The sequence below is a fragment of the Petromyzon marinus genome, chromosome 26 (genome assembly GCF_048934315.1).
Source record: "Petromyzon marinus isolate PM22_M1 ecotype Great Lakes invasive population chromosome 26, UKy_Petmar_22M1.pri1.0, whole genome shotgun sequence".
NCBI lineage: Eukaryota > Metazoa > Chordata > Hyperoartia > Petromyzontiformes > Petromyzontidae > Petromyzon > Petromyzon marinus.
In genome coordinates, this window is record NC_133692.1 from 8835978 (window position 1) to 8862646 (window position 26669).

At 48.2% G+C, this 26669-nt stretch overlaps 1 protein-coding gene and 6 non-coding genes across 7 annotated transcripts in view; 1 reads left to right on the forward strand and 6 right to left on the reverse strand.

The window, feature by feature from the left end:
* Positions 1–185: 185 nt before the first annotated feature.
* Positions 186–349, reverse strand: LOC116946393 (U1 spliceosomal RNA). The gene has a single exon (XR_004403551.1). It is a non-coding gene; the product is annotated as a U1 spliceosomal RNA (small nuclear RNA).
* Positions 350–2606: 2257 nt separating this feature from the next.
* On the reverse strand, positions 2607–2770 carry LOC116946394 (U1 spliceosomal RNA). Its single transcript, XR_004403552.1, has one exon. It is a non-coding gene; the product is annotated as a U1 spliceosomal RNA (small nuclear RNA).
* Positions 2771–5026: 2256 nt separating this feature from the next.
* On the reverse strand, positions 5027–5190 carry LOC116946395 (U1 spliceosomal RNA). The gene has a single exon (XR_004403553.1). It is a non-coding gene; the product is annotated as a U1 spliceosomal RNA (small nuclear RNA).
* Positions 5191–7386: 2196 nt separating this feature from the next.
* LOC116946396 (U1 spliceosomal RNA) lies at positions 7387–7550 on the reverse strand. Its single transcript, XR_004403554.1, has one exon. It is a non-coding gene; the product is annotated as a U1 spliceosomal RNA (small nuclear RNA).
* Positions 7551–17389: 9839 nt separating this feature from the next.
* LOC116946397 (U1 spliceosomal RNA) lies at positions 17390–17553 on the reverse strand. Its single transcript, XR_004403555.1, has one exon. It is a non-coding gene; the product is annotated as a U1 spliceosomal RNA (small nuclear RNA).
* A 971-nt stretch (positions 17554–18524) lies between these two features.
* On the reverse strand, positions 18525–18640 carry LOC116946366 (U5 spliceosomal RNA). Its single transcript, XR_004403527.1, has one exon. It is a non-coding gene; the product is annotated as a U5 spliceosomal RNA (small nuclear RNA).
* A 6559-nt stretch (positions 18641–25199) lies between these two features.
* The window catches only part of ABAT (4-aminobutyrate aminotransferase), an 83346-nt gene continuing 81876 nt past the window's right edge, over positions 25200–26669 (forward strand). The window contains exon 1 of the mRNA XM_032960883.2: positions 25200–25485. The gene's annotated coding sequence lies outside the window, so the exon portion shown is untranslated. The remainder of the gene's footprint in view (positions 25486–26669) is intronic.

Here is a 26669-nt window from a genome sequence, read left to right on the forward strand (position 1 = left end):
CTCCTAAATGTATTGTGGAGAACGTTGTGTCAATGTGATTGATTAATTGTGCTGAATTTGTTTTCACGGTGTAATTTGCGTTTTAAACCAACTTTACACTAGTAAATTCAACTATTTACAAATCTGTTTTTCTACTAAGCGGCTGCAAACAGGATGAGCCAACTCTACTTTTTCTTTAAAAAATTCGGGGGATAGCGCGAACGCAGTCCCCCAGTACCACAAATTATACAGTCGAGTTTCCCGCATTTGGGGAAATCGCAGGGGTCAACCCACCCGCAGTGCAATGGATGAGCCTCGCCCTGGGAGGACCACCTAAGTGATCATGGTGCCTCCCCTGTCAGGTAAGTATGAGTTGGGTTGCTCCCACTATCCCTATATGACCCAGAATCCTGTACCTTTACTCTATGGGCCCTCGTAAAGCTTTTAAGTGGTGATAATTGAAAATGTTAAACTATTAAACACTGTCATTTGACAATTTAAAAAAAATGTTATTAAAACGTACACCAGTTTGAAAAGGCAATATTTATGTTAGCTGAAAGCATTTTACAAAATAAATCTATAAAGGCATTCTGGGTAATCTTTGTTCAAGTAGAGTTGCCATTTTAGAGGTTTTACTTTCGGTTACAGAAGCAATTGTCTTTTTTGTTATATCCCACAACTATAACAAGGGAACATTGTTATTACCATAACCATCATAAACCGATAGAACTCATAGCCATTGACAGCAGACTTTCAGGCTTCGCTATGAATTCACATGTCCGCAATGGCCATTTCACCCACGATGCGCCCGTCAGAGAAGCAGGGTGACCAGCAGAGGGCAGTGCATCGCGATTGTTGGACTGTGTGCACAAAGAACCACGCAGGAGTACGGAAATCCCCCGCAATTTCACTAAACAAAATTACGTTCATCGAACTCTGAGTTCTCATAGACATTTTGTTAGTCCCCTCCCCCACCTCCTGTGATCTCACCAGTACAGCCAGATTCATCGCAGGTGCCGTTCGCTTTCATCTTCCCGCCCGGTCAGCTGGACAGCGGCTGGCCGAGGGGGTGAGTGTGGCGCCGACCCCCAGGTGTCTGGGTCTTTGTTTGATCGCCCGGTGAACCTCCGTCTCCTGAAACTCCTCCATGTGCGCAGATTCCTCCTCTCTTGGCAGTGGACGATTGTTGTTTCACTCTCCAGGTCTAGCCCCCTTTTAGTGGAGGCCGTTCCACCAGCAGTGCCATACGCAAGCTACATTATAACCCCTTGTAAGAAAAGAGTATCGCTTGGGTCCCAAACATTAAAGTGTGTTTTGTACGTACTGTAGGAATACGTTCAAAATGAGGATCAATACACACTAGGAATAAACAACTATTTTGCCTACACGGTGCTGACATTTCAAAGAGACTGATAAATGTTGTAGTTCGTAAACGAAGTGCAGTGTGCACGACAGGTTGGCCAAACTCCTGGAGGTGGTCGGACGAGAGGGGCGCATGTGCCGAGAGGAATTTGGTGAGGTCGCAGTGCTGTGGGAGATCGTAACTTTTGAATAAATAATGTTCAACGTGAAAAAACCGTAAACTTAGGATGCCCTTCTCATACGTTGGGTTCGGATCGGTGACCTCAATTTACCACGTAATTTAACACGTAGGATTTCACGACCAATATCATCCATAATAGTTTTGTTTGGGTTAGATGGCGTAAAGAAATAAATGTGTCGTTAAACGCGCCACCACCCGACAGCCAAGTGGTAAGGTTTGTGACGTAAATAGAACATACTAATTCGTTACTCGTACAGCATACCGGTGTGTTGGAGAGCACAACATTTACAATCTGAGTAGGAGGTTTCGCCAGTAATTACAACCAACTTCATCAGGCGAAAGCCATATTTCTGGAGAAATCCTCCTCTTGTGAGCCCTTCTTGATCGAAGTGGGGATGGGGGGGGGGGTTAATTAATGCACATAAATGACAATGGGTAACAATTGCCGGTTGGGTGATTCATTTGCTCATCAACGTATGCATGCGCATTATTACCACAGCCCCAATTTATAGCGCCATCCTTGATTTGACGTAATGTGTCCCCGAATAAAGAAACTCACCATTTTTTATTTAAAGCTTTCGTGACTGCAGGGATTCATATTCTTGGTTATTTCGGTAAGTCACGTAGAAGGGAAACAATAAAATAATAAAAATATAAAACAATAAAATTCTCACGACGTTTCGACTGCAACACAAGCAATCATCATTAAAAAAACCAGCCATTTTTTCAAATTTTCTTGTTGTGGTTTTCACACTTGATGATGATTGCTTGTTCTAGATTTGAAGCTTTCGTGACTGCAAGGATTCATACTCTTTGGTTTATTGGGTATAGTCACGTAGGTAAAATAAAATAAAAGAGAACAATTCTTACGTAAGTTAAATTAATATTTAATTGTTCTCTTTTATTTTACCTTACGTGACAACTAAATTCTCTTTTATTTTACCCACGTGTTGCACTCGCAACGTGATAATTCAATATTTTTGTTATTTTGTTGTTTCCCTTCTACGTGACTTTACCGAAGGAACCAAGAATCTGAAGCTCACCATTGACAACCAAAAAACAGATTTGTTTTTTCCTTAAAATTCGGGGGATAGCGCGAACGCAGTCCCCCAGTACCACAAATTATACAGTCGAGTTTCCCGCATTTGGGGAAATCGCAGGGGTCAACCCACCCGCAGTGCAATGGATGAGCCTCGCCCTGGGAGGACCACCTAAGTGATCATGGTGCCTCCCCTGTCAGGTAAGTATGAGTTGGGTTGCTCCCACTATCCCTATATGAACCAGAATCCTGTACCTTTACTCTATGGGCCCTCGTAAAGCTTTTAAGTGGTGATAATTGAAAATGTTAAACTATTAAACACTGTCATTTTGCAGTTTTAAAAAAATGTTATTAAAACATACACCAGTTTGAAAAGGCAATATTTATGTTAGCTCAAACATTTTACAAAATAAATCCATAAAGGCATTCTGGGTAATCTTTGTTCAAGTAGAGTTGCCATTTTAGAGGTTTTACTTTCGGTTACAGAAGCAATTGTCTTTTTTGTTATATCCCACAACTATAACAAGGGAACATTCTTATTACCATAACCATCATAAACCGATAGAACTCATAGCCATTGACAGCAGACTTTCAGGCTTCGCTATGAATTCACATGTCCGCAATGGCAATTTCACCCACGATGAGCCCGTCAGAGAAGCAGGGTGACCAGCAGAGGGCAGTGCATCGCGATTGTTGGACTGTGTGCACAAAGAACCACGCAGGAGTACGGAAATCCCCCGCAATTTCACTAAACAAAATTACGTTCATCGAACTCTGAGTTCTCATAGAGATTTTGTTAGTCCCCTCCCCCACCTCCTGTGATCTCACCAGTACAGCCAGATTCATCGCAGGTGCCGTTCGCTTTCATCTTCCCGCCCGGTCAGCTGGACAGCGGCTGGCCGAGGGGGTGAGTGTGGCGCCGACCCCCAGGTGTCTGGGTCTTTGTTTGATCGCCCGGTGAACCTCCGTCTCCTGAAACTCCTCCATGTGCGCAGATTCCTCCTCTCTTGGCAGTGGACGATTGTTGTTTCACTCTCCAGGTCTAGCCCCCTTTTAGTGGAGGCCGTTCCACCAGCAGTGCCATACGCAAGCTACATTATAACCCCTTGTAAGAAAAGAGTATCGCTTGGGTCCCAAACATTAAAGTGTGTTTTGTACGTACTGTAGGAATACGTTCAAAATGAGGATCAATACACACTAGGAATAAACAACTATTTTGCCTACACGGTGCTGACATTTCAAAGAGACTGATAAATGTTGTAGTTCGTAAACGAAGTGCAGTGTGCACGACAGGTTGGCCAAACTCCTGGAGGTGGTCGGACGAGAGGGGCGCATGTGCCGAGAGGAATTTGGTGAGGTCGCAGTGCTGTGGGAGATCGTAACTTTTGAATAAATAATGTTCAACGTGAAAAAACCGTAAACTTAGGATGCCCTTCTCATACGTTGGGTTCGGATCGGTGACCTCAATTTACCACGTAATTTAACACGTAGGATTTCACGACCAATATCATCCATAATAGTTTTGTTTGGGTTAGATGGCGTAAAGAAATAAATGTGTCGTTAAACGCGCCACCACCCGACAGCCAAGTGGTAAGGTTTGTGACGTAAATAGAACATACTAATTCGTTACTCGTACAGCATACCGGTGTGTTGGAGAGCACAACATTTACAATCTGAGTAGGAGGTTTCGCCAGTAATTACAACCAACTTCATCAGGCGAAAGCCATATTTCTGGAGAAATCCTCCTCTTGTGAGCCCTTCTTGATCGAAGTGGGGATGGGGGGGGGGGTTAATTAATGCACATAAATGACAATGGGTAACAATTGCCGGTTGGGTGATTCATTTGCTCATCAACGTATGCATGCGCATTATTACCACAGCCCCAATTTATAGCGCCATCCTTGATTTGACGTAATGTGTCCCCGAATAAAGAAACTCACCATTTTTTATTTAAAGCTTTCGTGACTGCAGGGATTCATATTCTTGGTTATTTCGGTAAGTCACGTAGAAGGGAAACAATAAAATAATAAAAATATAAAACAATAAAATTCTCACGACGTTTCGACTGCAACACAAGCAATCATCATTAAAAAAACCAGCCATTTTTTCAAATTTTCTTGTTGTGGTTTTCACACTTGATGATGATTGCTTGTTCTAGATTTGAAGCTTTCGTGACTGCAAGGATTCATACTCTTTGGTTTATTGGGTATAGTCACGTAGGTAAAATAAAATAAAAGAGAACAATTCTTACGTAAGTTAAATTAATATTTAATTGTTCTCTTTTATTTTACCTTACGTGACAACTAAATTCTCTTTTATTTTACCCACGTGTTGCACTCGCAACGTGATAATTCAATATTTTTGTTATTTTGTTGTTTCCCTTCTACGTGACTTTACCGAAGGAACCAAGAATCTGAAGCTCACCATTGACAACCAAAAAACAGATTTGTTTTTTCCTTAAAATTCGGGGGATAGCGCGAACGCAGTCCCCCAGTACCACAAATTATACAGTCGAGTTTCCCGCATTTGGGGAAATCGCAGGGGTCAACCCACCCGCAGTGCAATGGATGAGCCTCGCCCTGGGAGGACCACCTAAGTGATCATGGTGCCTCCCCTGTCAGGTAAGTATGAGTTGGGTTGCTCCCACTATCCCTATATGACCCAGAATCCTGTACCTTTACTCTATGGGCCCTCGTAAAGCTTTTAAGTGGTGATAATAGAAAATGTTAAATTATTAAACACCGTCATTTGACAATTAAAAAAATGATATTAAAACGTACACCAGTTTGAAAAAGCAATATTTATGTTAGCTGAAAGCATTTTACAAAATAAATCCATAAAGGCATTCTGGGTATCTTTGTTCAAGTAGAGTTGCCATTTTAGAGGTTTTACTTTCGGTTACAGAAGCAATTGTCTTTTTTGTTATATCCCACAACTATAACAAGGGAACATTGTTATTACCATAACCATCATAAACCGATAGAACTCATAGCCATTGACAGCAGACTTTCAGGCTTCGCTATGAATTCACATGTCCGCAATGGCCATTTCACCCACGATGCGCCCGTCAGAGAAGCAGGGTGACCAGCAGAGGGCAGTGCATCGCGATTGTTGGACTGTGTGCACAAAGAACCACGCAGGAGTACGGAAATCCCCCGCAATTTCACTAAACAAAATTACGTTAATCGAACTCTGAGTTCTCATAGACATTTTGTTAGTCCCCTCCCCCACCTCTTGTGATCCTAACCAGTCCAGCCAGATTCATCGCAGGTGCCGTTCGCTTTCATCTTCCCGCCCGGTCAGCTGGACAGCGGCTGGCCGAGGGGGTGAGTGTGGCGCCGACCCCCAGGTGTCTGGGTCTTTGTTTGATCGCCCGGTGAACCTCCGTCTCCTGAAACTCCTCCATGTGCGCAGATTCCTCCTCTCTTGGCAGTGGACGATTGTTGTTTCACTCTCCAGGTCTAGCCCCCTTTTAGTGGAAGCCGTTCCACCAGCAGTGCCATACGCAAGCTACATTATAACCCCCCCCCCTTGTAAGAAAAGAGTATCGCTTGGGTCCCAAACATTAAAGTGTGTTTTTGTACTTACTATAGGAATACGTTCAAAATGAGGATCAATACACACTAGGAATAAACAACTTTTGCCTACACGGTGCTGACATTTCATAGAGACTGATAAATGTTGTAGTTCGTCAACGAAGTGCAGTGTGCACGACAGGTTGGCCAAACTCCTGGAGGTGGTCGGACGAGAGGGGCGCATGTGCCGAGAGGAATTTGGTGAGGTCGCAGTGCTGTGGGAGATCGTAAATTTTGAATAAATAATGTTCAATGTGAAAAAAACGTAAACTTAGGATGCCCTTCTCATACGTTGGGTTCGGATCGGTGACCTCAATTTACCACGTAATTTAACACGTAGGATTTCACGACCAATATCATCCATAATAGTTTTGTTTGGGTTAGATGGCATAAATAAATAAATGTGTCGTTAAACGCGCCACCACCCGACAGCCAAGTGGTAAGGTTTGTAACGTAAATAGAACATACTAATTCGTTACTCGTACAGCATACCGGTGTGTTGGAGAGCACAACATTTACAATCTGAGTAGGAGGTTTCGCCAGTAATTACAACCAACTTCATCAGGCGAAAGCCATATTTGTGGAGAAATCCTCCTCTTGTGAGCCCTTCTTGATCGAAGTGGGGAGGGGGGGTTAATTAATGCACATAAATGACAATGGGTAACAATTGCCGGTTGGGTGATTCATTTGCTCATCAACGTATGCATGCGCATTATTACCACAGCCCCAATTTATATCGCCATCCTTGATTTGACGTAATGTGTCCCCGAACAAAGAAACTCACCATTTTTTATTTAAACCTTTCGTGACTGGAGGTATTCATATTCTTGGTTATTTCGGTAAGTCACGTAGAAGGGAAACAATAAAAATATAAAACAATTAAATTCTCACGACGTTTCGACTGCAACACAAGCAATCATCATTAAAAAAAACCAGCCACTTTTTCAAATTTTCTTGTTGTGGTTTTCACACATGATGATGATTGCTTGTTCTAGATTTGAAGCTTTCGTGACTGCAAGGATTCATACTCTTTGGTTTATTGGGTAAAGTCACGTAGGTAAAATAAAATAGAACAATTCTTACGTAAGTTAAATTAATATTTAATTATTCTCTTGTTGCAGTCGAAACGTGATAATTTAATATTTTTGTTATTTTGTTGTTTCCCTTCTACGTGGCTTTACCGAAGGAACCAAGCATATGAAACTCACCATTGACACCCAAAAAACAAAGCTGTTTTTTTCCTTAAAATTCGGGGGATAGCGCGAACGCAGTCCCCCAGTACCACAAATTATACAGTCGAGTTTCCCGCATTTGGGGAAATCGCAGGGGTCAACCCACCCGCAGTGCAATGGATGAGCCTCGCCCTGGGAGGACCACCTAAGTGATCATGGTGCCTCCCCTGTCAGGTAAGTATGAGTTGGGTTGCTCCCACTATCCCTATATGACGCAGAATCCTGTACCGTTACTCTATGGGCCCTGAAAAATATTTTATGTTGCGATAATTGAAAATGTGAAATAAATAAGCACCGTCGTTTACCAACATAAAATAGCGCCTAAGTATAACATACACTAGTTATGAAAGTCGACATTTAGGTTAGCTGGAAGCATAGTTTACGAATTAAATTTTCCAATGGCATTCTGGGTAATGTTGGCTAAAAGTAGTTGCTATTTTAGAGGGTTTACCCTCAGTTACGAAGTAATTTTATTTTTCAGGTTTGTTTATATGCCACGACCAAACCAAGGCACCGTTCTTGTTATCATGAACATTATCATAAACCGTTAGAATTCATAGCCATTAACAGCAGACTTTTAGAATTCATAGCCATTAACAGCAGACTTTTAGGCTTGGCTATCAATTCACATGTCCGCCATAGCCATTTCACCCGAGATATGAACGTGAAATAAGCAGGGATTTGGGGTGAGCAGCAGAGGGCAGTGCATAGTGATTGTTGGACCGTGTGCACAAAGAGCCGATCAACGCCGTCCAGGAATCCGCCGTTATTAAACTCTAAATGACTTCAAGCGAACTCGAAGTTCTCATCAACGTTGGATCAGAGGTTGCGCTGCCTGTCAGGGCAGTGCAACGTCTGCCAGTGTCACCGCCTGCCGTGATCTCACCATTCGAGCCAGATTCATCGCAGGTGCCGTTCGCTTTCATATTCCCGCCCGGTCAGCTGGGCAGCGGATGGCCGAGGGGGTGAGTGTGGCGCCGACCCCCAGCTGTCTGGATCTTTGTTTGATCGCCCGGTGAACCTCCGTCTCCTGAAACTCCTCCATCTGTGCAGATTCCTCCTCTCTTGGCAGTGGACGATTGTTGTTTCACTCTCCAGGTCTAGCCCCCTTTTAGTGGAGGCCGTTCCACCAGCAGTGCCATACGCAAGCTACATTATAACCCCTTGTAAGAAAAGAGTATCGCTTGGGTCCCAAACATTAAAGTGTGTTTTTGTACGTACTATAGGAATACGTTCAAAATGAGGATCAATACACACTAGGAATAAACAACTATTTTGCCTACACGGTGCTGACATTTCATAGAGACTGATAAATGTTGTAGTTCGTAAACGAAGTGCAGTGTGCACGACAGGTTGGCCAAACTCCTGGAGGTGGTCGGAGCACTGTTGACGAGAGGGATTAGGTGAGGTCGCAGTGCTCTGGGAGATCGTAAATTTTGAATACATCTTTTTTGAAACTGCATAAATATGAATGTGTCATTAAACCCACCACCACCTGACATAACCAATTAGTAACGTTTGTCAGAACATTACTAATTCTATCTTGACTTGAAGTTTTCGTGACTGTAGGAATCCATACTCTTTGGTTATTAATAATAGATCACGACGTCTCGATCGCAACACAAGCGACCTTCTTCAGGTGAGAGAGAGAAATCTACTGAATCAAGGTCTTATATAAGCCTGAGATGGTAAAGTCTTAACCTGCTGTGATGTTTCCATCCTTCCTGCGATTTTAGCTGACTTTCTGACTTGCATTATTAGGTTGGATGTCTTTGTATTGTCGGGCTGGATGTCCTTCTCGCTCAGTCACCGATGCTGCGACATACTAAGCTCGTATATTGACATTGATCTCTCACAATACAATATCCACTTCCACAGCCTCAGGGATACCATCTCTAGCCCCGCCCTCTTACCCTGAGGCTGCACCCATCTCAGACCTTGTTTCAGTAGCTCTCTCTCTTACCTGAAGACGGTCGCTTGTATTGCGATCGAAACGTCGTGATCTATAAATTTGCTATTCAAGTGACTTAACCGAAAGAACCAAAGAGTAGTACTAATTCTGGCTCGACATCAACTTCCGATGTATTTTTCATTCAAAGCAGAGTGCGATTTTTCCACAATGAAAGTCTGTTCTTGATTATTAATAGGAGCCCTGCATGCAGGGCAACAAAAAATTGTTTACAGACTCAGAATTGATTCATAATAGGTTTCTTTTGGGGTAGGTCATTGACACATTTTTCCACGTCGTGGATTAATCTTAATTTGCAAAGCGAACGTATTGATCGTGCGCACGACAGGTTGGCCAAACTCCTGGAGGGGCGAATGTGCCGAGAGGGATTAGGTGAGGTCGCAGTGCTCTGGGAGATCGTAAATTTTGAATAAATATTTTTTGAAACTGCTATTTCTCTCCACCGAAGTCACGATACTTCCATAATAGATTTTTTTTGTGTGGGGGGTTATATCGCATAAATATGAATGTGTCATTAAACCCACCACCACCTGACATAGCCCATTAGTAACGTTTGTCAGAACATTTGTAGGGGTGCTATGGGGAATAAACACATGACACGGGAAGGTGTGGTTCACCCACACCTTGGTGGCTACAACAACGTCCGCTAAGGCTCCAGTGGGTATAAAGTGCGGGGAGCCAGGGAGCTCGGGGCAGAGTGTGGGGCCCGAGGCTGAAGCAACCAGTGAAGAAAGAAGGCCAGCTAGGTGAGACCCTGGAACTCCTGTGACCGCTGCCCTTTTCAGGGCCGGCACAGCAAGCCAGTGGTGCGGCCCCAGAGCCCCAGAGTCAGAGTCCTTCTAAGGGCCGGTCTGGTCGGCGGGGTGCCGAGATCTGTGCCTAACCAGGGCCGGATCTGATAGCCTCCCTTAGAGCCCTACCAGGAGGAACTGGGAGCCTAGAGCTTAGGCTAGAGAGCCTGGGGTGTGTTCCTGAGTTATACGGGTGGAGGGGCCGCTACCCCTTCTAGTGTAACCCTTGTTAAGGTTTAAATAAATAGTGCTGCTTCTATTCTGCCGTCTCCGTGTCCTGGAACCCACTACAACTGGTGTCAGAAGTGGTCTTAAAATGGACACAAGGAGTACAAACCGATCACAGGAACCCCAGGAGGAGGACGGCTCGCCTGGGATTGCGCCAGAGGCCGCGGCCGACGATCCTGGGATGTCCCAGACGCCCCAACAGCAGCCGCCGCTGGAGGAGTGGCCGCCGATGGAGGACGGGTTGCAGGCGGCTCACTCTCGACTGGCTGAGCTGCTGTATGCCGCGGCTTCCACGCTGGAGGAAATCAACCGCGCGGGGCTGCGGGCGCAAAGGCGGCAGAGAGACGAACGCCGTTCAACGGCCATTCCCGCCGAAACACAGCCACCAGATTTCGGATTTGCCGCCATGACAGTGTCCGCCACGGCGATTGGAGGGTCGCAGCGCCACGTGGACGCTGTGGGCCAATCAGCGGTGGTGACGTCATCACCAACGGACGCCCGCTGTCAGGACCAATCGGCGGGCGCATCGTCATCACCTGCGCGACCGCCGATGGGTGTCCCCAGCCCCTCAGACACCGGTGGAGAGGCCGGAAATGGCGCGCGGCACCTCTCAGAGACGAAGCCATCGTTTCAACAACGCCTGCCGGTGTTGAAGGAGTTCGTTTCAGACGGCGGCGACTGGGGGGCCTTTCAACGCCGCTTTCTCGCTCATCAAGAGATGGCCGGCTGGACGGACAACGAGGCGTTGAGTGCGCTACCGGCCATGCTGGACGATGACGCCCTTGCTACGCTCATCACAGCTCCCAGATCAACGCGATCTATGCTACAGTCGGCGCTCCAGGTCCTCACCATAGTCTACGGGCCATCGTCGGACTGCCGCAAACTCTTCCACGAGCGGTGCAGGGGCCAGAAGGAGCCACCGCTGGCGTATCGCACGGCTCTCCTGGCCCTCGCAAAAGCGGCTTTCCCGCGGATGGACGGCGAAGGGGTGGACGCGATGGTGACGGAGAAGCTCCTGGCGTTGGCCCAGGAGCTACAGATCGTCATCGTCGCAGAGGACGACGCGGACATGTGCTCCTTGCGGGCAGCAAGACACATCCACGCGCACCTGATAGCGCAGCGTCGATCACCTCTCGTCCCCAAGGGCGCAGCTGCGGTGTGCGCTGGGACGCCGACCATCCCCCCCTCCGAGGAGGTCTTCGCGGCGGGTCGCCCGGTGGAGTGGAGATCCGGAGGGAGGCCGGCTCGGACCACACCGGATCGCCAGGAGCACCCCAAGGCGCTCATCACGTGCTACAACTGTGGCCGCAAGGGCCACGTGGCTGCGGAATGCCGGGCGCCTCGTCAACGACAGCCGGGACGGTCGGACGGCGCTCCAGCCTACAGGCCTCCGCATCGCAACCCGGCAAGTCGCGGCACCCCACATGCTCGGCCTGTGCACACACCTGTCCCCACCTCGCGCGTTTCGGTGTACGGGCCTCGGGGTACGCCCATTGGTTTGTTGGGTGGCGGCGGGGTCGAGAGGGTGCTCGGGCCGGGGCAGTGGACGGAATTGGCCCACCGCATTGTTGCTGCGTCGGCAGGCTCGTCCGTGGTCGCGGGTCGCATTGACGGGGTCGAGGTGCGTATCCTCGTCGATACGGGAGCTTCGGCGACCATTGTGTCAGACTTGATTTATAATATTCTTCCCGTTCAAAGCCGCCCCTTGCTCCCAGTCACCGTTCCGTGTTACGCAGCGAACGGGGGTTCGCTGGGTATCATAGGCCAAATTCGAGCACAAATTTGCATTGGCGATATCAAACTCTCCGGGCCGATATTAGTCTCGTCCTCGCTGGCGGTTCCGTGCTTGTTGGGGACGGACTTTTTGGGCAAAATGCCGATTAAAATTCTAATTGATCAGGGTTGCATCGAGCTTCCCTCGGGCCGACGGGTAACATTCCTGCCTTCCCCTGTCACCTCAAGGGCAGCGTGCGCGTCGATACAAGCGTTCGTCACTCGGACGGTGCGTGTACCTCGCGGGGCGCAAATGCTCGTGCCCCTTCGCTTGCGTCGGCCTTTCGTGCCCGGTGTTCTGGACCAGGGAATTCTGTTAGGGCCCTCGAGGGCTGGGGAAAACGGGCTGGATCTGGTGGCCGCTCAAACGCTCGTTAAGGGGAGCGATGACCCGTTTATCCTCGTCCTTAACGTTGGCGTACAGACGGCCGTCGTTCCTCAGGGAACTGTGCTCGCGCACGCGACACCGGTCCCCGTGGTAGACACGGTTATGGGTAATGTGGGGACCGATCCTCTGGCTCAACCGCATTCTGAGGGGGACGATAGTTGGATGGACACACTATGTTCGGGCACGAGTGATCTGTCCGACTCCCAGCGTGCCGGCCTACGCACCCTTCTGACGGAATTTTCCGATGTTTTTAGTAAACACAAATATGACATTGGGTGCACGAAATTGTTGCGTCACCACATTGACACGGGTGACAATGCCCCGGTACGCCAGAATCCTTTTCGGTTAAGTCCGGCCGAAAAAGATCATGTCAAATTGGCAGTGGATGACATGCTGGCTGCAGACATTATAGCCCCTTCCACCAGTCCATGGGGAGCACCCATAGTGCTTGTCAAAAAGCACGATGGGTCCTTGCGATTCTGTGTGGATTTTCGCCGCCTTAATAAGATCTCCGTGGCCGACGCGTATCCACTTCCCCGGATGGACGAATCTCTGGATGCTCTGGCTGGCGCACGTTTTTTTTCTACGTTGGACTTGTTATCCGGATTTTGGCAACTCCCATTGGATGATGAGTCCAAGCCAAAGACTGCGTTTCGCACACCACACGGCCTATTCCAATTTAACCGGTTACCTATGGGATTACACTCCGCTCCGGCGACATTTCAGCGCCTTATGGAACTGGTTTTGGCTGGCTTACAGTGGAACGTCTGTTTGATCTATCTGGATGACGTCATCGTGTTCAGCAAGACATTTGACGAACACCTTTTGCGCTTGCGCGCCGTGTTCCTCAAAATGCGTGCTGCGAATTTGAAATTTAAGCCGCAAAAGTGCCACCTGCTACGGGAATCCGTACGCTATTTGGGGCACATCGTCAGCCGCTCGGGCATATCCACCGATCCCGCAAAGACGCAGTGTGTCAACTCCTGGCCAACCCCCACCTCGGTGGCTGAGGTCAGGAGTTTCATTGGATTTGCGTCTTATTACCGGCGGTTCGTCGCGGATTTCGCGACCATTGCTAAGCCCTTACACGCTCTGACGGCGAAGGGAGTGAAATTTCACTGGGGCCAGGAGGAGGAGGTCGCTTTTTGTTCCCTTCGCGACGCTCTCGTGCGGGCCCCTCCATTGAGCTACCCCGATTTTTCGGAACCCTTCCTGCTCGATACAGACGCCAGCAATACGGGCATTGGGGGTGTGCTCTCACAGGTGATCTGTGGTGTGGAACGCGTCGTGGCTTATGGCAGTAGGGTTTTGTCTCCGGCGGAACAGAGATACTGCGTCATGCGTCGGGAACTCTTGGCTATTGTATTTTTTATGCAACAGTATCGCCCATACCTGTACGGTCGGCATTTCACTGTCCGTACGGACCATGCGGCATTACAATATGCCTTGCGGGTGACACAGCCTTCGGGGCAATTGTCCCGATGGCTCGAAATCCTTCAGGATTATGATTTCACGACCACATATCGGAAGGGTGCTCGGCATACTAATGCGGATGCGCTGTCTCGCCTGCCGCCCGCCTCAGATTGCGCTTGTCTCAGGGGATCGGGGCGTTGTAAGCCGCCAGAGGATAGCCCCCCCTTAGATATCCCGGTTCTCGCTGCTGCCACTGAGGACCCCTTGCCTGAGGGTCCTGTCGGGGAGGGAGGTGCGGACTCCTTGCTGGGGTTGTCCGTTGCGGAATGGGGGCGCCTCCAGATGGAGGACGCATCCCTCCTCGCGTTGCGTCGTCGCGCAGGGGGTTCCGTGCGGGGGGTCGCGGGGATTGATTCGTACGGGCTGCTCCAGGGGCTCCTAATGCATTGGGATGGGAGGGCCTGCCGTCACAGGCTTGTGGTGCCATCCGCTTTGCGGGGTAAGGCCGTTTGGGCCGCACACGAGCGACTTTTGCACCTGGGGACCCACAAGACCCTTGCCGTGCTCCAGCTGGATTTCTTCTGGCCGGGTATGGCAAGGGATGTGGATGACCTCCTGGGTGCATGCACTCAGTGCGCCCAACGAAAACCACCAGCGAAAGGCGCCTGCCCACCGCTACAATCTATCACGGTCTCTCGGGTTAACGAACTCGTCGCACTCGATATATTGGGGCCCTTCCCTGCGACCCCTAGGGGTAACAAGTACCTGCTGGTTGGCGTGGAATATTTCACCCGATGGCCTATGGCATGGCCTCTTGCTAACCAGTCAGCAGCAGCCGTTGCCGAGGCCTTTGTCCAGGGCTATGTCCTCGACAAGGGTGCTCCCGAACGGCTGCTGACTGACCAAGGGAAGAACTTCTCTGGCGTCCTTCTGCACGAGGTGTGTGCGCTTCTTGGTACGAAAAAGATTCGCACTTCCCCCTATCACCCACAAACCGATGGCATGGTGGAGCGGCTGCATAGGACGCTCACATCTATGTTGTGTCACCAGGTGTGTGACTCCCAGACCGATTGGGACCTTCACATTCCGGGGGTTTTGGCCGCCTATAGAATGGCTCCTCACGCGGCAACCGGCTTCTCGCCGTTCTTTTTGATGTACGGTCGCAACGTTGACCCACCAATTGCGAATCAGCTCCGCGTCTCGGAAACCAGCAGAAAATCGAAATTGGCCGACCACGTTAAATTTAATATCCTGAGGTTGACCGAGGCGCGGGAGGCAGCGGCCCAAAACTCTTCCTCTCGGCAGAAGGCCAACGAGAGGTTGCGATCGCGCCAATCACGCACACATGCGTGGAAGCCAGGCGATCAAGCCTGGCTGCACTGCCCTCAGGTGCCGTTGGCGACCTCGGCGAAATTGTTGCGGCCTTGGAGGGGCCCTGTGGTTATTGTGAAGGTTATGCGGCCGCAGTGCGTTCGTATCCAGTGGGGGAAACGCCGCTGGTACGTACACCCCTCGCGTCTGAAGCCGTTTGTGGCGCCGCGCGTCCCTCCACCACATTACACAGGCCGAGCATGTGATGTCTCCGCTGACTCCCGGACGGCGTCTTCGTCACCTGCCCTTGATGCTTCGCTAACTGTTCCACCTTCAGGCGCCTCAAGAATGACGGCTTCCAGCGCGCCTGCGCCACCCGGTGGGGACGGAGTTTGCCCTTCCGGGGTGACGGAAGACGGTGCACCTGCACAGCCGGTGCCCACTGCCGGGCCGACCGGACCCTCCCCCTACGATGGACCCGCAAATCGGACTCGCGCCAAAATGCGCCGCTTGTTGTAAAAATGGTTCTTGTTACTCTTGTTGTTCACTGTTAAGTTTTCTTGCTGCGTTGATGGGGGGGGCGGGTACAATGTATATGTGTATATAGTGTAATTTTGTATAGGTGGGTTGGGTTATTTATTGGGGTGTTCGTTCTTATGAGGCACGCACGGGTGGGGGTTTGTTGTGTTTATTGTTCGAGTATTGTTGCAGCCGGGACGGCTGCGGGTTACACGGGAGGGGGTGATGTAGGGGTGCTATGGGGAATAAACACATGACACGGGAAGGTGTGGTTCACCCACACCTTGGTGGCTACAACAACGTCCGCTAAGGCTCCAGTGGGTATAAAGTGCGGGGAGCCAGGGAGCTCGGGGCAGAGTGTGGGGCCCGAGGCTGAAGCAACCAGTGAAGAAAGAAGGCCAGCTAGGTGAGACCCTGGAACTCCTGTGACCGCTGCCCTTTTCAGGGCCGGCACAGCAAGCCAGTGGTGCGGCCCCAGAGCCCCAGAGTCAGAGTCCTTCTAAGGGCCGGTCTGGTCGGCGGGGTGCCGAGATCTGTGCCTAACCAGGGCCGGATCTGATAGCCTCCCTTAGAGCCCTACCAGGAGGAACTGGGAGCCTAGAGCTTAGGCTAGAGAGCCTGGGGTGTGTTCCTGAGTTATACGGGTGGAGGGGCCGCTACCCCTTCTAGTGTAACCCTTGTTAAGGTTTAAATAAATAGTGCTGCTTCTATTCTGCCGTCTCCGTGTCCTGGAACCCACTACACATTACTAATTCTATCTTGATTTGAAGTTTTCGTGACTGTAGGAATCCATTCTCTTTGGTTATTTCGGTAAAGTCACGTAAATAGCAAATTAATAGATCACAAGCGACCTTCTTCAGGTGAGAGAGAGAAAGCGACTGAATCAAGGTCTTATATAAGCCTGAGATGGTAAAGTCTTAACCTGCTGTGATGTTTGCATCCTTCCTGCGATTTTAGCTGAGTTGCATTATTAGGTTGCGACATACTAAGCTCGTACATTGACATGCTAATCTCTCACAATACAATAGCCACTTCCACAGCCTCAGGTAGACCATCTCTAGCCCCACCCATCTCAGGCCTATATAAAACCTTGTTTCAGTAGCTCTCTCTCTCACCTGAAGACGGTCCGCTTGTATTGCGATCGAAACGTCGTGATCTATAAATTTGCTATCCACGTGACTTTACCGAAAGAACCAAAGAGTATTACTAATTCTGGCTTGACATCAACTTCCCATGTACTTTTCATTCAAAGCAGAGTGCGATTTTTCCACAATGAAAGTCTGTTCTTGATTATTAATAGGAGCCCTGCATGCAGGGCAGCAAAAAATTGTTTACAGACTCAGAATTGATTCATAATAGGTTTCTTTTGGGGTAGGTCATTGATACATTTTTCCACGTCGTGGATTAATCTTGATTTGCAAAGCGAACGTATTGATCGTGCACATTTGTATAATTAAACGTAGCTGAAAGCATAATTCTAAGGCTCCTAAATGTATTGTGGAGAACGTTGTGTCAATGTGATTGATTAATTGTGCTGGTAAACACAATTATTAAAAAAATTGGGTTTTCTAAAAAGAGGCTGCAAACAGTAAGACCCAATCCATAGCTCTATTTTTTCTTTAAAAAATTCGGGGGATAGCGCGAACGCAGTCCCCCAGTACCACAAATTATACAGTCGAGTTTCCCGCATTTGGGGAAATCGCAGGGGTCAACCCACCCGCAGTGCAATGGATGAGCCTCGCCCTGGGAGGACCACCTAAGTGATCATGGTGCCTCCCCTGTCAGGTAAGTATGAGTTGGGTTGCTCCCACTATCCCTATATGAACCAGAATCCTGTACCTTTACTCTATGGGCCCTCGTAAAGCTTTTAAGTGGTGATAATTGAAAATGTTAAACTATTAAACACTGTCATTTTGCAGTTTTAAAAAAATGTTATTAAAACATACACCAGTTTGAAAAGGCAATATTTATATTAGCTCAAACATTTTACGAAATACATTTATAAAGGCATTCTGGGTAATCTTTGTTCAAGTAGAGTTGCCATTTTAGAGGTTTTACTTTCGGTTACAGAAGCAATTGTCTTTTTTGTTATATCCCACAACTATAACAAGGGAACATTCATATTACCATAACCATCATAAACCGATAGAACTCATAGCCATTGACAGCAGACTTTCAGGCTTCGCTATGAATTCACATGTCCGCAATGGCCATTTCACCCACGATGCGCCCGTCAGAGAAGCAGGGTGACCAGCAGAGGGCAGTGCATCGCGATTGTTGGACTGTGTGCACAAAGAACCACGCAGGAGTACGGAAATCCCCCGCAATTTCACTAAACAAAATTACGTTAATCAAACTCTGAGTTCTCATAGACATTTTGTTAGTCCCCACCTCCTGTCATCCTAACCAGTCCAGCCAGATTCATCGCAGGTGCCGTTCGCTTTCATCTTCCCGCCCGGTCAGCTGGACAGCGGCTGGCCGAGGGGGTGAGTGTGGCGCCGACCCCCAGCTGGTAGACCATCTCTAGCCCCACCCGTCTCAGGCCTATAAAAAACCTTGTTTCAGTAGCTTTCTCTTACCTGAAGACGGTCGCTTGTATTGCGATCGAAACGTCGTGATCTATAAATTTGCTATCCACGTGACTTTACCGAAAGAACCAAAGAGTATTACTAATTCTGGCTTGACATCAACTTCCGATGTATTTTTCATTCAAAGCAGAGCGCGATTTTTCCACAACGAAAGTCTGTTCTTGATTATGAATAGGAGCCCTGCACGCAGGGCAACAAAAAATTGTTTACAGACTCATTGAATTGTTCCTCTCCACGGAAATCTTTAGTAAAAGGCGAAAGATTTATTCGCTTTGAAGAGAAACCAGAGCATTTAACTTCAACAGCCCACCCGGTCACGTTATTAGATAAGAGCCGTCTCTCTCTAGTATATGGGGTCACTATACCCCGACTCGCCCTGACGTGAAAATAACATCACCTTTCCCAGATATTTCACAACGTGCATATTTATTCATCAATTATTGGACATTTAATTGAATGTTTATGTTTAACTATTGATATTTCGTCTCTTTAAAGAGACGCTGCCACGTTGTAATTATCGCAACCGGAAGTCTAATTTGCATACCGACCTCTCAACCGGAAATCGCCCGAGTGGAGCGCCACGTGGAGCCTCCGACAGGCTGCTGGGGAAAGCGAGCAGCCTCTAAAGGCCGCCTTTGTCTCCCCACAGTGGCGATGCTTACCCACACCGCACCAGGTATTCATTCGAGGCCGAGTAGACCTAGGGGAGGAGGGCTCCCACGGGGCAGGTTTCATGTCACCGCTGTCACCGCTGTCGGTGGCCGTGAGCGCGAATCGAACTCGTGTCGCCGGGTGTGGTAGCGCTCACGGCCCCGACATCACCGCCTCCCACGGCGTCTTGTTCCTGCCCCTCCCTGTCGGACGCGCTGTGGCTAAGGCCTCGTCTGTTTGCCTCGGGGTGGGAGATAACGGAGAACATTCACGATTTAAATACGATGGCACCGTAGCGCAGATGTAATCGCGTTTATTTGCAATTGTCAAAAAAATAAACCGCCCCCACTCGTATTGTTTTATCGTGTGGATGCCGTGAGCGAGTGTGTCTCTGTACGCACTATGCACTACTATACAAGTCAGACACACACACGAGTGTCTCTGTACGCACTATGCACTACTATACAAGTCAGACACAGTGTGTCTCTGTACGCACTATGCACTACTATACAAGTCAGACACACGAGTGTGTCTCTGTACGCACTATGCACTACTATACAAGTCAGACACACGAGTGTGTCTCTGTACGCACTATGCACTACTATACAAGTCAGACACACACGAGTGTCTCTGTACGCACTATGCACTACTATACAAGTCAGACACACACACGAGTGTCTCTGTACGCACTATGCACTACTATACAAGTCAGACACACTCGTATGTCTGTACGCACTATGCACTACTATACAAGTCAGACACACACGAGTGTGTCTCTGTACGCACTATGCACTACTATACAAGTCAGACACACGAGTGTGTCTCTGTACGCACTATGCACTACTATACAAGTCAGACACACACGAATGTGTCTCTGTACGCACTATGCACTACTATACAAGTCAGACACACACACGAGTGTGTCTCTGTACGCACTATGCACTACTATACAAGTCAGACACACACAGAGTGTGTCTCTGTACGCATTATGCACTACTATACAAGTCAGACACACGAGTGTGTCTCTGTACCCACTATGCACTACTATACAAGTCAGACACACACGAGTGTGTCTCTGTACGCACTATGCACTACTATACAAGTCAGACACACACACACACGAGTGTGTCTCTGTACGCACTATGCACTACTATACAAGTCAGACACACACACGAGTGTGTCTCTGTACGCACTATGCACTACTATACAAGTCAGACACACACACACGAGTGTGTCTCTGTACGCACTATGCACTACTATACAAGTCAGACACACACACGAGTGTGTCTCTGTACGCACTATGCACTACTATACAAGTCAGACACACACACGAGTGTGTCTCTGTACGCACTATGCACTACTATACAAGTCAGACACACAGAGTGTGTCTCTGTACGCACTATGCACTACTATACAAGTCAGACACACACACGAGTGTCTCTGTACGCACTATGCACTACTATACAAGTCAGACACACACACGAGTGTCTCTGTACGCACTATGCACTACTATACAAGTCAGACACACACACGAGTGTCTCTGTACGCACTATGCACTACTATACAAGTCAGACACACACACGAGTGTGTCTCTGTACGCACTATGCACTACTATACAAGTCAGACACACACAGAGTGTGTCTCTGTACGCACTATGCACTACTATACAAGTCAGACACACGAGTGTGTCTCTGTACCCACTATGCACTACTATACAAGTCAGACACACACGAGTGTGTCTCTGTACGCACTATGCACTACTATACAAGTCAGACACACACACACGAGTGTGTCTCTGTACGCACTATGCACTACTATACAAGTCAGACACACACACGAGTGTCTCTGTACGCACTATGCACTACTATACAAGTCAGACACAGAGTGTGTCTCTGTACGCACTATGCACTACTATACAAGTCAGACACAGAGTGTGTCTCTGTACGCACTATGCACTACTATACAAGTCAGACACACACACGAGTGTCTCTGTACGCACTATGCACTACTATACAAGTCAGACACACACACGAGTGTCTCTGTACGAACTATGCACTACTATACAAGTCAGACACACACACGAGAGTGTCTCTGTACGCACTATGCACTACTATACAAGTCAGACACACACGAGTGTGTCTGTGTACGCACTATGCACTACTATACAAGTCAGACACACACAGAGTGTGTCTCTTGACTTGCATCTCACTGGGATTGTTTTTGCACACAGCAGCGTTGTTGGTGTACGGTGCTTTTTTCAGGAATATTTTTGCTGTTTTTTTTTGTCATGGATTTTCTGTTTGCACAGTCAACACAAAGTCACTTTAAGATGTTTTTCTTGTTCGTGTTTTTGTTTTGCTTGTTGTGGTTGCACCCGATTCAAGAGCCGAATGGCTCACAGGGCTATACCAATATAAATAAACTGAAACGATGCTTCTCGTGCTCTGCTAATGTTAAAGAGTGTGATGTGCGTTGTGAAGGCCGCTGCTCCCCCGAATCCCCACTCCCTTGCGATCCGAGGCTCTCCTCCTCTACGCTCGGGGGAGGGTTGCCACCCTGCGCCTCTCCCACCTTCGCCGCCGCTGTGCGAGGCGTGGCCCCCGGCCGGGGCTTAGCCCCCCGGGATCTGTTCTCACACACACACACGTGCCACCTACGTGCCAGGGCACCAACAACCCCGACGTCGCTACCTGCACGGCTCGTACACCAATCACACGCGACGGACTCGGGGTCAGGGGTCAGAAGGCAGGGGCGTCCACCGGCGCGCTCGCCGCCGATTGGAGGAGGCGCCTCTGAGCCGATTTAAAGGCCGTGTGAACAGCCGCGCGTGCACGCCAACACAAGGCACTCCACCACCCTCCTCTCGGCGCTCACAAAGACCACGCGACACAGTTTACCCTCTACTAACTAAACGCCGCGTGTTTGTGTGGGTCAGCAGACGCTAAGCTATCCCTCGGTGATCTGGGACTCAATTTACCCTGCCTGTCGCTCCACTTTCTACCCTCTGGTTAATTAGTCCAAACTCACCTCTCCATTACTTACTCTTGCTCCCCACTCTGATGCGCCGGAAGCTGTGGAAGGGCGATGCTGTACGTTCGTCTCCGTGGAGAACCAGGCCCGGCTGCCCTGGAGGCTCGTCACACGGACGATTCGAACTGCTGGCCGACCACTCCGCTGACCTCGATGCCTTGAAGAACACCGCTCCCTTCACTCCCTGGTTCACCCCCTTTTAATTTCCTCACATCAAAGGGCACCGCGCTGCCCGCCACCCTGGCCTCCCGTCCAATCAGGGGCCTCGGATTTCCCGCTCTTTCGATGACCGGATTAGTGGTTTCTCCGACGTCTGCTTTCTGCCCCTTCGCACAAGCGCACACGTCCTACACGGAGAGGACGGCCCCCGTGTTTTTCCCGCCGCTCGCTATTCTGCCCCACTATCTGCCTGCTGACCCGTGTTGAGTGTGGGTGCCCTCTGTCCGCGGTGGCTCAGCAGCCCCCGCCGTGACCACGTGACTACAACCCAAGTCACGGCGCCGCGGTGCGCGTTAGCCTCGGGGTAGGTCGCCCAATTCCCTGGTCGCAGGAAACCGTGAAGCTTGGTCCCACGAGGGGCTTCTGGGCGAAAACCTGCCGGCCAGGTGACCTCCCCTCGGGGCTCTACGTGGGGGGCATGCGTGTGTTCATGTGGGGGCTCTACGTGGGGGGCATGTGTGTGTTCATGTGGGGGCTCTACGTGGGGGGCATGCGTGCGTTCATGTGGGGGTGGCGAGGGACGAGTAGCGTCGGCCCCGTCGCTCGTTGGTGGCGGCGTCACGGTGGTGGGCACGGCCCCGACGGAGCGGCTTCGCTGCGGTGGCACCACAGCATTTTCACCTGCAAGTGAAGTGCGTGGAGTGTACTTCATCGCTGCTGGTGAAGGGACTTCGAGCAAGAAGAAACTGTAAGAGGCGCGTTAGTGGATTACTTATCCATAAAGAGTTTTTTTTTGTGTGTGTGTGTTAGATCGCGTCGTAAATATAAATGTGTCGTTAGACCCGCCACCACCCGACACGGCCAACGAGTACGGGTTGACATGTAAACAAAACGTGCCAATTAGTTACTTTAGCACACCGGTTGTGTTGGAGAGTAAACAAAACAACACTTTATTATGGATAATATTTGTCGAGGATGCTTACGTGTTTACGTGGTTACTTAATTTATACTATCCATACTTAACCACGCTGTGTCAGTACGGATTGGTAAGGGCGGGGAGCATAGATTAGTGCAGTACAATGGATTTGGGATATTTCTGCACTGCCCCCTACTGATAGTCCTCGCAACAAAGTGGAGGAGCCTCATCCATCCAGTAGTGGATTTACAATTACATAGATATACTATACACTGCTTTAGTACTACACACTGTGCACTACTATACAGTATACACTACCATACACTACACTATACACTACTATACTACACACTGTGCACTACTATACAGTATACACTACCATACACTACACTATACACTACTATACTACACACTGTGCACTACTATACAGTATACACTACCATACACTACACTATACACTACTATAGCACTACACACTATGCACTACTATACAGTATACACTACCATACACTACACTATACACTACTATACTACACACTGTGCACTACTATACAGTATATACTACCATACACTACACTATACACTACTATAGCACTACACACTATGCACTACTATACAGTATACACTACCATACACTACACTATACACTACTATACTACACACTGCACTACTATACAGTATACACTACCATACACTACACTATACACTACTATAGCACTACACACTATGCACTACTATACAGTATACACTACCATACACTACACACTACTATACTACACACTGTGCACTACTATACAGTATACACTACCATACACTACACTATACACGACAATACTACACTATACACTACTATACACTACACTACTTTACACAACACTACTAGACACTGCTATACACTACACCATACACAACAATACTATACACAACACTACTATACTTGCGCCGGGTATACACCACGCTCCCACTCACACCCATACGATTTACCTGTATTATTGTACAGAGAAATTGAGTTTTCAGGTCCATACGGCGTACAGCCATTTCAATGCGGGCAACAAAATGTTTTTGTCTATTTGCTTGTGTTTCTCCCTTGCGATGGGACTTCGCAGGATGAACGTTGAGATTTATAATGGCACGGGGTGACCAAAAAGGTCTGAATTTGTAATAATGTAGGCACTGCTAAGGGGTTCACAGATATGCAATTAATTATTCGTGTGCCAGTCGTTGTGAAGGTATTGAATGATCAGACCCAGGAACATTCGCTGAATGTGTAGACTTGTTCGGGCTGGTCGTGTTTACGATTGATCAGGATAATCGTGTTTGTTTATCCGGTAAGATGATGTGAGCGAACGACCTGAACGAGGATTGGACTTGCAGCCTCTGTTGCCTCCAGTGTGTATAAAACGACTTCTGTTTTGTAGGAAATCACAAGTAACAATTTTTTTGCTTTTTGGGTTTTTTTTATCGTTCATTACAACTGTTAAACTTTGCAAAAAGATGGCATTCAAAAGGGTGTCGGTGACATTTTAACCCCGGCATCGTCAAACGGGTTATTCAGAGAAGTGTTAAGGTAAACCAAACAGCCGAATTACTCGGGTGGTGAGAGTAAAGCCACATTTGGGCCACCCCTAGGTGCTAGTAAAGCCACATTTGGGCCACCCCTAGGTGCTACTAAAGCCACATTTGGGCCACCCCTAGGTGCTAGTAAAGCCACATTTGGGCCACCCCTAGGTGCTAGTAAAGCTACATTTGGGCCACCCCTAGGTGCTAGTAAAGCCACATTTGGGCCACCCCTAGGTGCTAGTAAAGCCACATTTGGGCCACCCCTAGGTGCTAGTAAAGCCACATTTCTTCAGTACTGTATTCATCCATGTGCTGCAGGATTGCTATCTTACACATTGAACAAACGTACAAAGTAAAGTTGTTACAGAAATTAATAATTTGTTGCTATATTCACTGTATGGCTCACAGGGCTATACCTAATAAAATGAAACTTGAAAATGAAACTATTTAGTGATTACGGTAGTTAATTGTAATGGGATGTTTCACTGCTAATTCGATTGATAGGATAGCGTCACACGCCCCAGTGGCAATTAACCATAACGCTTCAACTACGAGTCAACGTGGCGGAATCATTGATCAATCGAGTCATTCACAAAACAGCGACGACTCTAAATTCCCTGGGGGGTGCGTTTCAGGTCATCGGGAGAGTTAAGTTGGAACGCATTTCATATTTTATATAATCCTATAAGCGGAATAATAACATCCGCTCCAGGCGGCAGAGGGTTGTGGTTTTGTGTCGCTGCTGCCGCCTTCATTTCAAGATTCCAGCGAGGAGCTGGCTCGCCTGCCTTTCTTTCCCTGCTCACCATACACAAACAAAGGTATAAAGAACCATGAGCTTTCGTAATTATTGTTGTTGTTGAACAAGCGAATGTCTACAATTTTGTGACTGGGCAAACAGGAATCTATGAAACAGTGACGATAAAATACATAGAGAGAGATGTGGTTGTAATGTTGGCAATGTTGCTCGCGCAAGATTTCCGCAAGTGAATGCGGTCTGCATTGTAAGCAGGGCTTTGTTATTTGGCGTTACACTCGCTGTGCTATGTGTGTGCTTCGACTAATCCTAGCATTGTTTAAGGAAAATCACGTTCTTCTTGTAAATATGCGAGTGTCCACGTGTATGTTGTATTCTCTGTTCATTGTGCGGGTGAATATAAACGATTGTGCGTTTAGATTCGGTGTGTGCTTGTGCGTTTCAGGGAGTACCACCGGGGTTTTATTTCTGTTACCAACGCTTGCTCGTGTACATGGCGACTCAGCCTGAACATGAACACTTTGTGCGATGTAAACACGTCAGCACTGTTCACGTGTTTGGTCTCTGTGCTTTGGCTAAACTCGGTTAATGCGTAACACCAGGATCTCTGCCAGCGAGTGTTCGATGCTACACGTGGCTTCAAAGTGCACCTAGCCTGGCACAAGCGCTGCGGTGACGTCGTTATAACTTCAGTGGTGGCTGTTGTGGTTGTTATACAGTACTGGATTGCATTCTTTTCACATGTTGTGGGTGTGTTAAATCGAATTTGTCAATGACTTGAGCATGTATATGGGGATGTAATGTGTACGTCATGTGTGCTAGAATAATTGTGTGGATAAAACAATGTTTTATTTATGTGTGAATAGCCAAATAGTTGTTTATCGTATCCATACTAGTTCTATTTGGTTGTTCACCACTGAGCCACTTTGCTTGGTGTTCGCGATTTAATTATGAAGTGGGGAACGTGGGCATTTAGACCCAATCGGCCGAAATCCCTCATTAAATTATAACTCCCTTTATTAGACTTAAGGAAAACATACCTAACTAATTTAGAAACTGTTGACAAAGAGCAATTCATCTCTATGCTAATTTGGTTAGATGATGCGATTTATTAATCGACTATCAGCAATGCTTTGACAATCCACCAATGGGTTATAATTTGGGTAGCCAGGTGGCTAATGAGACTCGGTGCTCCGTCCATGCAATGAACCACTGCTGCGAAGATCCGGGTTTGAATCTGGGCCCCCA